Source organism: Triticum dicoccoides, chromosome 5A (genome assembly GCF_002162155.2).
Source record: "Triticum dicoccoides isolate Atlit2015 ecotype Zavitan chromosome 5A, WEW_v2.0, whole genome shotgun sequence".
Taxonomy (NCBI): domain Eukaryota; kingdom Viridiplantae; phylum Streptophyta; class Magnoliopsida; order Poales; family Poaceae; genus Triticum; species Triticum dicoccoides.
The window spans coordinates 180,224,259-180,235,473 of NC_041388.1; positions in this window are offsets into that span (position 1 = coordinate 180,224,259).

The following is an 11,215-nucleotide window of genomic DNA, read 5'->3' on the forward strand; positions in this document are numbered from 1 at the left end:
GGAGGCCACGAGGTAGGGGCGCACCTACCCCTCAGGCGCGCCCTCCACCCTCGTGGCCCCCCTGTTGCTCCACCGACGTACTTCTTCCTCCTATATATACCTACGCACCCCCAAACGATCAGATACGGAGCCAAAACCCTAATTCCACCGCCGTAACTTTCCGTACCCATGAGATCCCATCTTGGGGCCTGTTCCGGAACTCCGCCGGAGGGGGCATCGATCACGGAGGGCTTCTACATCAACACCATAGCCTCGATGAAGTGTGAGTAGTTTCCTCAGACCTTCGAGTCCATAGTTATTAGCTAGATGGCTTCTTATCTCTTTTTGGATCTCAATACAAAGTTCTCCCCCTCTCTTGTGGAGATCTATTTGATGTAATCTTCTTTTGCGGTGTGTTTGTTGAGACCGATGAATTGTGGGTTTATGATCAAGTTTATCTATGAACAATATTTCCATCTTCTCTGAATTCTTTTATGTACGATTGGTTATCTTTGCAAGTCTCTTCGAATTATCAGTTTGGTTTGGCCTACTAGATTGATCTTTCTTGCAATGGGAGAAGTGCTTAGCTTTGGGTTCAATCTTGCGGTGTCCTTTCCCAGTGACAGTAGGGGCAGCAAGACACGTATTGTATTGTTGCCATCAAGGATAAAAAAGATGGTTTTTTTAACATATTGCATGAATTTATCCCTCTACATCATGTCATCTTGCTTAAGGCGTTACTCTATTCTTATGAACTTAATACTCTAGATGCATGCTGGATAGCGGTCGATGTGTGGAGTAATAGTAGTAGATGCAGGCAGGAGTCGGTCTACTTGTCTCGGACGTGATGCCTATATACATTATCATACCTATATATTCTCATAACTATGTGTAACACCACGGATGTAACTTTCCCAATTTGTACTCCAACTCTTGCCGTTTCCGGCTTTAAGTTAATTTATTTTCTAGGGTTCAGGTTTTTGTCTCCGTGTGTTGTTGTCATTTTCATGCATCTCATATCATGTCATCATGTGCATTGCATTCGTATACGTGTTCATCTCATGCATTCGAGCATTTTCCCCATTATCCGTTTTGCATTCCGGCGCTTCGTTCTCCTCCGGTGTCCATTTCTAGCTTTCTTTTGTGTGTGGGGATTAAACTTTTCCGGATTGGACCGAGACTTGCCAAGCGGCCTTGGTTTACTACCGGTAGACCGCCTGTCAAGTCTCGTACCATTTGGACTTCGTTTGATACTCCAACGGTTAACCGAGGGACCGAGAAGGCCTCGTGTGTGTTGCAGCCCAACACCCCTCCAATTTGGCCCAAAACCCACCTAAGCCTTCTCCATATTCTAGATCGTTCGATCACGATCGCGTGGCCGAAAACCGCACCTCATTTGGACTCTCCTAGCTCCGTCTATGCCTATCTAAAGACACCCCGAATTTCTCCTTCCCCTTCCTCCCGAAAACCTAGATCCAAATCATCATCGTCGCCCGCCGGACAAACTCCCCCGCCGACGGACACGTCCGAATCTCCACCCCGCCGCCACGTGTCGCCTCACCGTTGGTCCATGCCCCGCGCCCACATCGCCTCTGTCCGCCTCCTGCCGCGGCCCGGGAGCCGGCCCCTGCGGCCCGCTCCCTCGCCCCGCCTCCTCGCGCCCGAGGCGCCGCCCGACCCCGCCCGGCCGGAGCGCGCCGCCGCCTCCACCCGCCTCCGCCCGGCGCCACCGCGCCGCCGTCGCCGGTCATCGCCGCCCCGCCGCCCGGTGCTCGCCGCCCTGCCGCCGTCCGGCGACCTCCTCCGACCACCGCCTCGCCTCCTTGCGCCGGCAAGCTCCTCAACTCCGGCGGCCACCCCCCATTTTCGGCGAACCTCGGGGCACGTGCAAACCCTAGATCTGGGAGGTGTTTTTTTTCTTCTAAGTCCCAAAAATCCCAGATCCATATGCTCCTGTTCATCATGTCGTATCTCCGCATCCGGAGCTCCGTTTTTGGCATATAGCATATCAAAATGTTCATCTCAGAGAGTACATCATTTCATTCCATTGCATCTTCTTCATTTGAGTTCATCTTGATGCTCAAAATGTTGTTAGAAGAGTGCTACTTGAGATAATTGTCAGATCTGCTGCTCCATTTAGCTATTTGTCATTTTTGCCATGATTATTGTGTGCATGATATGCCCATGAGTTCTACATATGTTTTGTTAAGGGTTTTTTCATCTTTCCAGAGGTGCAACCCATGTATTTTTGTGATGTGTGTGGTGACTAGCACAAGCTTGCCAAGAGAGGCACTTGGTAATTCTGATTTCAGGGACTTAGCATTTCCACTAAGTCCTTGATCTGTTTATCTCATATGGCCATATGTTCATGTTGTTTCCTAGAGATTCGTGCCTCTTTTGAGGATGATCAGTAAGGATGTTTTGTTAATCTTGTAGTGCTCTATCCATCCATGTCCTTGTTTGCATTTGTGGAGCACCCTAGCTTGAGTCAATCAAGCTCTACTTTTTCTACTTCATGAATCTGGGCAGATTGTCTACTTGTTAGCGATTTTGCCGATGATGTTGTAGTTGATCCGTGCATGCTATGCTATTGTTCTTGCTATGTCTAGCTTGCATTTTGTGTATTCTTGATGGGTGTATGCTTAGATTGTCATGACTTGCTCCGTAGTGAGTGCATCGAGCTCGTAAGCATGCCTACTTGATATCCGTTTCAGCATGCTCCAGTTTTCACTAAGTCTGTGATCTGATTATGTTTTGCCATGTTCACATGCTTGCAATTGTATTTTCTGATCCCTTTTGGCTCAAGGTCACTAAGGGACTTTTGTTAAGCTCTTTGAGTAGCTCCATGCCATGCTTTACTTTGCCATGTTAAGGTCCTATAGCATGTAGTTTTGTTGCTCCGAAGAGTGCTACCTGATCTGAAATTCCAGACAAGTGTTGATTTCACTAAGTCTGAAATCTGTTTGCCATATGCATTTTTGCCATGCTTGTTTGAACCTGTTAATGGATGAATTGGCTGTAGCTCAGTGCTAGACTTTTGTTAAGCATCATGAATGCATCCCTTCCATGTTTTTTGTTGTCATGTTTGGGTGTTGTAACTTGTTCATCTCTGTGCATTTAGATGGCTACTTGCTGTAAATCGCAGACCGGTGTCATATTTGAATTGCTTGCCATTTCCAAACCACAACTCCGATTCTAGCGTTCTTTATATCGTTTTCAAGCGATTTCATCTCATCTTTCCAGTGGCACACTTGGATTCCCAAGTTGAGGCCAGGGTCATGCATCCTTTGTCAGATCTTGCATATGCATCCCGTATCGCATCCCGCATAACATACCATCCTTGCATCATATTGTTTGATCCTTGCACGTGGTTGATTGTGTCCTTGTTGCTTGTTTGTCTTGTTTGGGTAGAGCCGGGAGACGAGTTCGCTAACGAGGAGCCCGTTGAGTTTGCTTTCGAGGATCCAGTCAACTCTGACAACTGTGCAGGCAAGATGATCATACCCTCGAAATCACTACTATCTTTGCTATGCTAGATTGCTCGCTCTTTTGCTATGCCAATGCTATGATGCCTACCACTTGCTTTCAAGCCTCCCAAAATTTCCATGTCAAACCTCTAACCCACCTTGTCCTAGCAAACTGTTGATTGGCTATGTTACCGCTTTGCTCAGCCCCTCTTATAGCGTTGCTAGTTGCAGGAGAAGATTGGAGACCGTTCCTTCTTGGAACATTTATTTACTTGTTGGGATATCATTATTTTGCCATGTTATCTTAATGCATCTATATACTTGGTAAAGGGTGGAAGGCTTGGCCTCTCGCCTAGTGTTTTGTTCCACTCTTGCCGCCCGTTTCCGTCATATCGGTGTTATGTTCTCGGATTTTGCGTTCCTTACGCGGTTGGGTTATAATGGGAACCCCTTGATAGTTAGCCTTGATTAAAGCTTTTCCAGCATTGCCCAACCTTGGTTTTATCATTTGCCACCTAGCCTCTTTTCCCCTTGGGTTTCCGGAGCCCGAGGGTCATCTTATTTTAAACCCCCCCGGGCCAGTGCTCCTCTGAGTGTTGGTCCGAACCAGGCAGCCTGCGGGGCCACCTCGGGGAAACTCGAGGGTTGGTTTTACTCGTAGCTTGACCTATCTTAGTGTGCCCTGAGAACGAGATATGTGCAGCTCCTATCGGGATTTGTCGGCACATTCGGGCGGTGTTGCTGGTCTTGTTTTAACCTGTCGAAGTGTCTTGAAGAACCGAGATACCGAGTCTGATCGGAACGTCTTGGGAGGAGGTCTATTCCTTCGTTGACCGTGAGAGCTTGTCATGGGCTAAGTTGGGACTCCCCTGCAGGGATTTGAACTTTCGAAAGCCATGCCCGCGGTTATGGGCAGATGTGAATTTGTTAATGTCCGGTTGTAGACAACTTGAACCTTAATTTATTTAATATGAATCAACTGAGTGTGTTGCCGTGATGGCCTCTTCTCGGCGGAGTCCGGGAAGTGGACACGGTGTTGGAGTAATGTTTGCGCAGGTTGCTCTCTAGTTTCTCGCTCGCGCTTTGCCTCCTCTTCTCGCTCTCTTTTGCGAACAGGATAGTCACCATATTTGCTAGTCGCTTGCTGCAGCTCCACATATTTACCTTGCCTTACCTATAAGCTTAAATAGTCTTGATTGCGAGGGTGCGAGATTGCTGAGTCCCTGTGGCTCACAGATTACTATTACACCAGATGCAGGGCCTGATGATTCCGCTCCAGGAGATGCGCTCGAGCTCAAGTGGGAGTTCGACGAGGACTCTCAACGTTACTATGTTTCCTTTCCTGATGATCAGTAGTGGTGCCCAGTTGGGGGTGATCGGGACCGTGTCGCATGTTGGGTTATCTTTTATTTTGGCGCCGTAGTCGGGCCATGAGTGCTTGGATGATGTAATGTTATGTATGTACTTGATTGACATGGCGAGTGTAAGCCAACTATGTTATCTCCCCTTTATTATTTTATATTACATGGGATGTTGTGAAGATTGCCTAACTTGCGACAGATGCCTTCAATGCGATTATGTCTCTAAGTCGTGCCTCGACACGTTGGAGCTATAGTCGCATCGAGGGTGTTACAAGTTGGTAATCAGAGCCTTCCCCGACCTTAGGAGCCCCATTGCTTGATCGTTTTTAGCGGCCGAGTTGTGTCTAGAAAAATGTTTTGAGTCATTAAGGAATTATATATCAGAGAGTTTAGGAATTCGTTTTACTTCCCAGTCTCCTCATCGCTCTGGTAAGGCATCCTGACGTAGAGTTTTGACTCTTCTCTTCTCAAATTTCACTAATTTTTTTTAGGATCACGCGGGTTTCTTGGAATCATTCCGATGGTTTTATGATGAGAACATTGTCTTGGTGCCTCCTGTCGGGGGTTTTGTGGAAGTGTCCCGGGGAGTTGAGCTCTGAGGTGTTGTCGTCATAGTTTTATCGTTGCGGTTCTGGAATATCTGAGTTTAGTACGCCGACATCGAAAATCTCTTTTATGCAGTTCGTTGGTGAGATAACCTCGACGCCACCCAGTACTGGGGCGGGAGTTCGGGAGTATCGCCATAACTTGTATAACGGATGCTTTTCGAAGGTTGAGGTAGATGGTTTCCGAAGTTTTTCTCGGTTATGTGTTGAAGGATGGATACAGCTGGATGTAGGTTTTGTTAGTTTTGGGTGAGATATTATGCTTCCCCTGTATCCCCAACACCTGATTGCATAACCGGAAAGGTTCGGGAGTTTCATAGGTGGGAATTCTAGTAGCTCTAGTTCTTCTTCCACGGATAGTTGGTTTGAGATTGGGATTTCTTACCGATTATACGTTCTTGATCCGTACCTTGTTGATTTATTTCTCTACCTTAATTCTACGTGGCTTCTCAATTTATGGATATGTGAAAATTTCAAGAGGAATGCATTCGTTCATTTTGTTCGGATGTGAAGACTATATGTTGCAATTTTCATTCCGTTGGATTCAGCTTCAATATTTATCTATCAATGTGCTAATGGATGTCAACCTCTTCAGGATGTCTCCTCCAACGCGCACGACTCCGAATCCTGATCCGCCACCACCTCCACCTCCTCCGGAGGCATGGCAAGCTGTGATGGCCGCAACCAATGCAAACACACAATTGATCATGCAAATTCTTCAAGAGCGCAATCAAGGCAACCAAGGGAACCAAGGCAACAATCAGAATCACTTTGCTACACTCAACCAGTTCCTTGCTAATGGGCCAAAGACTTTTAGCAATTGTGTTGAGGCAACCGATGCTGACGATTGGCTTGTGGATCTGTGCAAGCATTTCGAGTGCAGTAACGTCAGGCCTGAGGACTTTGTTAAGTTCGCTTCTTTCCAACTCAAAGACCAAGCCACAGAGTGGTTCCAGCAGTACAAGGACTCCAGAGGTGGACGTGTTATCACTTGAGATGATTTCCGTCAAGATTTCAGAGCTCATCATATTCCTCAGAGCGTGGTTGAAAGCAAGCATGAGGAATTCCGCAATCTGAAGCAAGGCTCTTTGTCTGTCTATGACTACAACAAGTTGTTTCAGAAGCTCACCCGCTTTGCCAAGCAGGACGTACCTGATGAGAAGAGCATGATATACCAGTTCAAGGGTGGCCTCAGAGAAGAAATTCAGCTAGCTCTTGTTCTCTTTGAGCCCTTGAGATACGATGAGTTCTACAACATGGCATTGAAGCAAGAGGCCGCTCAACTGAGGTGTGATGCTTCCAAGAAGCGAGTCAGAGATGTTACTCCTTCTTCATCTACTCAAGTGGCCAAGCAGCAGAAGTATTGGCTTCCTCCTCCTCCGTTCCGTCAGCCGTATCAGCAGAAGAGCAAAGGTAGCAGTGGACCTTCCCACCCACCCAACCCTGGCTTTCAGAACAAGACTTCATCTCAACCTCCAAGATCGAGTGCTCCATATCACCGTCCGCTTTCAGAGGTCACGTGCAACAAGTGCCAACAGAAGGGTCACTATGCCAACAAGTGTTTCAACCAGAGGTGTCTTCCTCCTCCTCCTCCTGTCAGATCGGCAAGTACATCTGTGGTCAAGCATAACCCCAAGTACGCCATGGTCAATATGGTGAATGCAGCTCAGGCAGAGGATTCATCAGATGTCATCATGGGTAACCTCCCTGTTAATGATATTCCCGCAAAAGTTCTTTTTGACACTGGTTTGTTTCATGTCAAAGCCATTTTTTACCAAGCATGAGTTTGTTTCATCTCATTTGGGTAAACAAATGGATATCGTTTCTCCTGGCAAACGTTTGAGTGCAAGTCTGGAGGTGCTAGATGTTACTATCACCTTGGGCGACTACAAGTTTCTGGCTTCTCCAATGATCCTTGGTAACTCGGATATTGATCTTATTCTCGGGATGGATTGGCTTTCTAAGCACAAGGCTCAGCTCGATTGTGCAGCCAGGCAGATTCAATTGACTCATTCGTCTGAGGATGTAATTGTTTTTGCTGCTCGGGATAATACTATCCGTCTGTTTTCTCTCAATGAGAAGGGTGAACTGGATGCTATCTCGCAAATTCCAGTCGTTTGCGAATATCAAGACGTCTTTCTAGAAGAGCTTCCAGGAATGCCTCCGCACCGGCCAGTTGAATTCGTTATTGATCTTGAGCCCGGCACGGAACCTATGTGCAAGCGTCCTTACAAGCTCGGACCTGAAGAGTTGAAGGAGCTGAAGAAGCAACTCGATATTCAAGAGAAAATGGGTCTCATCCGGCCTAGTTCTTCTCCGTGGGGTTGTGGTGTTCTTTTTGTGAAGAAGAAGGATGGAACGGACCGACTTTGTGTTGATTACCGCCCATTGAGCAAGAAGACCATCAAGAACAAATACCCACTTCCCAACATCAACGAGCTGTTCGAACAACTCAAAGGTGCCCAAGTATTCTCCAAGCTTGATCTCCGTATGGGTTATCATCAGATTCGAATCCGTGAGCAAGATATTCCCAAGACGGCTTTCAGGACAAGCTATGGTTCATATGAATACACTGTCATGTCTTTTGGTCTCGTCAACGCTCCTCCGACATTCTCTCGCATGATGAACTTCATCTTCAACGCCTACACCAATGACTTTGTTTTGGTCTATCTCGACGACATTCTGGTTTTCTCGAAGAACAAGGAAGATCATGCCAAGCACTTGCGTTTGGTACTCGATAAGCTGAGGGTACATCAGTTCTACGCCAAGTTCTCCAAGTGCGAATTTTGGCTCGATGAGGTTCTTTATCTTGGTCATATCATCTCTGCCAAGGGCATTGCCGTGAATCTTGAGAAGGTGTCTGCAATTGTGAATTGGGAACCTCCTCAGAATGTGAAGCAACTCTGTAGCTTCCTCGGTCTCACAAGCTACTGTTGAAGATTCATTGAAAACTTTTCTAAGGTCGCGAAGCCTCTCTCTAATCTTCTCCAGAAGCACGTCAAGTATGTTTGGTCTCCGGAGTGTGACATTGCTTTCAACACTTTGAAAGAGAAATTGATCACTGCTCCAGTTCTAACTCCGCCTGATGAATCCAAGCCGTACGAGGTCTTTTGTGATGCCTCTCTCCAAGGTCTTGGCGCAGTATTGATGCAAGAGAAGAAAGTTGTTGCTTATACATCTCGCTAATTAAAGCCCGATGAGAAGAACTACCCCACTCATGATCTCGAGTTGGCGGTAGTTGTGCATGCTCTTTTGACTTGGAGACATCTCTTATTGGGAAGAAAGGTGGACATTTTCACTGATCACAAGATTCTCAAGTACATCTTCACTCAGCCTAATCTCAACCTCAGGCAGACTCGATGGTCGAAATGATTCAAGAGTATAATCCGAGTATCGAGTATACTCCAGGCAAGGCCAATGTGATTGCTGACGCATTGAGTAGAAAGGCTTATTTCAACAGTCTGATTCTTAAGCCTTATCAACCCGAGCTTTGTGAAGCTTTCCGCAAACTTAATCTGCAAGTTGTTCCTCAAGGTTTCCTCGCCAACCTTCAAGTCTCTCCTACCTTGGAAGACCAGATTCGCCAAGCCCAGCTTCTTGATGCTATGGTGAAAAAGGTGAAGATTGGGATTGCCAAGAATCAACCCAAGTACAAGTGCTACCGCCTTGACGACAAGGATACTCTCTTCTTCGAGGATTGTATTGTTGTACCCAAAGGTGACCTCCGTAAAGTGATCATGAACGAGGCTCACAATTCTCTCCTCTCCATCCACCCTGGGAGCACGAAGATGTATCAGGACCTCAAACATGCTTATTGGTGGACTCGAATGAAGCGCGAGATTGCTCAATTCGTGAATGAATGTGATGTCTGCAGAAGAGTGAAGGCAGAACACCAAAGGCCAGCTGGTCTCCTCCAACCTCTTGCCATTCCAGAATGGAAGTTTGACCACATTGAGATGGACTTCGTGACTGGGTTTCCAAAGTCCAAGCGTGGCAATGATGCTATATTCATTGTCATCGACAAACTCACCAAAGTGGCTCACTTTCTGCCTATCAAAGAGTCAATCACTGTAGCTCAATTGGCGGAACTCTATACCTCTCGAATTGTCTCTCTGCATGATATTCCTCAGGTGATCTCTTCAGACCGTGGCAGCATTTTTACATCCAAGTTTTGGGATTCTTTTCAGAAGGCCATGGGCACCAACATCCGCTTCAGCACAGCTTTCCATCCTCAAACTAGCGGTCAAATCAAGCGTGTCAACCAGATTCTTGAAGATATGCTCAGGGCTTGTGTGATCTCCTTCAGCATGAAGTGGGAGGATTGTCTTCCTTATGCTGAATTCTCCTACAACAATAGTTTTCAAGCAAGTTCGGGCAAGGCCCCATTTGAAATTCTGTATGGCAGGAAGTGCCGTACCCCTCTCAACTGGTCTGAAACTGGTGAACGCCAGCTTCTCGGAAATGACTTAATCACAGAGGCAGAGGAAATGTGCAAAGTCATTCGTGATAACCTCAAAGCAGCCCAATCCCGCCAGAAAAGCTAGTATGATAGTAAGCACCGCAATTTGGCTTTCGAGATTGGAGATCATATTTACCTCCGCGTCTCTCCTATGAAAGGTACTCGTCGCTTCGGTATCAAAGGGAAGCTTGCCCTAGATACGTGGGACCTTTCAAGATTGTCAGCAAGAGAGGCGACCTCACCTATCAACTCGAGCTTCCTTCAAATTTTGCAAATGTTCATGACGTGTTCCATGTCTCTCAGCTCCGAAAGTGCTTCAAGACTCCTGACCGCACCGTCAACTTCGAGGACATTGAGCTCCAAGAAGATCTCTCTTATCGTGAGCACCCAGTTGCTATTCTTGAAGAGACTGAACGCAAGACTCGCAATAAGTCAATCAAATTTCTCAAAGTCAAGTGGTCACACCATTCCGACCGTGAAGCTACCTGGGAACGCGAGGATCACCTCCGTCCTGAGTACCCGGCGTTCTTTCAGTCCTAGATCTCGGGACGAGATCCTTTCGTAGTGGTGGAGTGTTGTAACACCCCGGATGTAACTTTCCCAATTTGTACTCCAACTCTTGCCGTTTCCGGCTTTAAGTTAATTTATTTTCTCGGGTTCGGGTTTTTGTCTCCATGTGTTGTTGTCATTGTCATGCATCTCATATCATGTCATCATGTGCATTGCATTTGTATACGTGTTCATCTCATGCATTCGAGCATTTTCCCCGTTATCCGTTTTGCATTCTGGCGCTTTGTTCTCCTCTGGTGGCCATTTCTAGCTTTCTTTCGTGTGTGGGAATTAAACTTTTCCGGATTGGACCGAGACTTGCCAAGCGGCCTTGGTTTACTACCGGTAGACCGCCTGCCAAGTTTCGTACCATTTGGACTTCGTTTGATACTCCAACGGTTAACCGAGGGACCGAGAAGGCCTCGTGTGTGTTGCAGCCCAACACCCCTCCAATTTGGCCCAAAACCCACCTAAGCCTTCTCCATCTTCTAGATCATTCGATCACGATCGCGTGGCCGAAAACCGCACCTCATTTGGACTCTCCTAGCTCCGTCTATGCCTATTTAAAGACACCCCCGAATTTCTCCTTCCCCTTCCTCCCGAAAACCTAGATCCAAATCATCATCGTCGCCCGCCGGACAAACTCCCCCCGCCGACGGACACGTCTGAATCTCCACCCCGCCGCCACGTGTCGCCACACCGTTGGTCCGCGCCCCGCGCCCACATCGCCTTTGTCCGCCTCCCGCCGCGGCCCGGGAGCCCGGAGCCAGCCCCCGCGGCCCGCTCCCTCGCCCC